The 1,077-nt window shown below is 39.7% G+C and overlaps 1 non-coding gene across 1 annotated transcript; it reads left to right on the top strand.

Annotated features, from left to right (window-relative positions):
- The first annotated feature begins 315 nt into the window (after positions 1–315).
- LOC141676207 (small nucleolar RNA R71) lies at positions 316–422 on the top strand. Its single transcript, XR_012556809.1, has one exon. It is a non-coding gene; the product is annotated as a small nucleolar RNA R71 (small nucleolar RNA).
- The last annotated feature ends 655 nt before the right edge of the window (positions 423–1,077 follow it).

A 1,077-nucleotide genomic window follows, 5' to 3' on the forward strand; every position in this document is an offset into this window, starting at 1 on the left:
GCACCTGCATAAAGCTCACAAACACTTGTGATCTGATTAACTCTATAATTAGCCAAAGAATACACTTTCATCGTTAATGCCTTTAGCTGAGCTGCTATAGCCGTAACTGTATCCATCTCCAGAATTCCCGCTACCTTGCCTTGAGGTAGTCTTTGAGTTCGGTTCTGATATTCATTAGCAACCATCAATTCAATTAGCTCATAAGCTTCATTATAGCTCTTTGCCCATAAGGCACCACCTGATGCTGCATCTAGCATGGGTTTGGACTGTGCTCCCAAACCTTTATAAAAGTAATTGATAATCATCCAGTCAGGCATTCCATGATGAGGACACTTCCTAAGCATCTCTTTATAGCGCTCCCAAGCTTCACATAAAGATTCTCCTGATTGCTGCGTAAATTGAGTAAGAGCAATCCTGATTGCAGCTGTCTTCGCCATAGGGAAGAATTTAGTAAGAAACTTCTGAGCAAGATCCTCCCAAGTAGTGATAGAACTTGCTGGTAGAGAATGCAACCATCACTTAGCTTTATCTCTTAGAGAGAATGGGAAAAGCCTCAACTTCACAGCATCTTCAAGAAACATTGTTGAACTTGAAAGTGTCATAGATCTTGATGAAATCTCTAATGTGTATGTTGGGATCTTCCGTTGGAGAACCCCCAAACTGGACTGAATTCTGCACCATTTGAATTGTGCTAGACTTGATTTCAAAAGTATTAGCCGCAATGACTAGTTTGACAATGCTAGACTGAATGTCATTGATCTTCAGTTGAGAATAATGAATCAAAGCTTTCAGATTCGCTGTTGGTTCCCCCTTTGCAATAAAAACTTCTTCTTCAACTTTTTCCTCTTCTTCCAAAACTTTATTTTCCTCTTCTTCAACTTCGCATAGTGTTTCCTTATGAGATTGAGAACGCGTTCGCATACACGCTCTCTAGAGTACCTAAAACACAAACAAAGTAACTAGTAAGTAAAATATTCGAGTCAGTGAACTTTAAAGACCACTGATGTCAAGCACATAAACTAAATTTAACACCGATATCCCTGGCAGCGGCGCCAAAAACTTGTTCGCTGTAATTCA

This window comes from Apium graveolens, chromosome 7 (assembly GCF_009905375.1).
Source record: "Apium graveolens cultivar Ventura chromosome 7, ASM990537v1, whole genome shotgun sequence".
NCBI lineage: Eukaryota > Viridiplantae > Streptophyta > Magnoliopsida > Apiales > Apiaceae > Apium > Apium graveolens.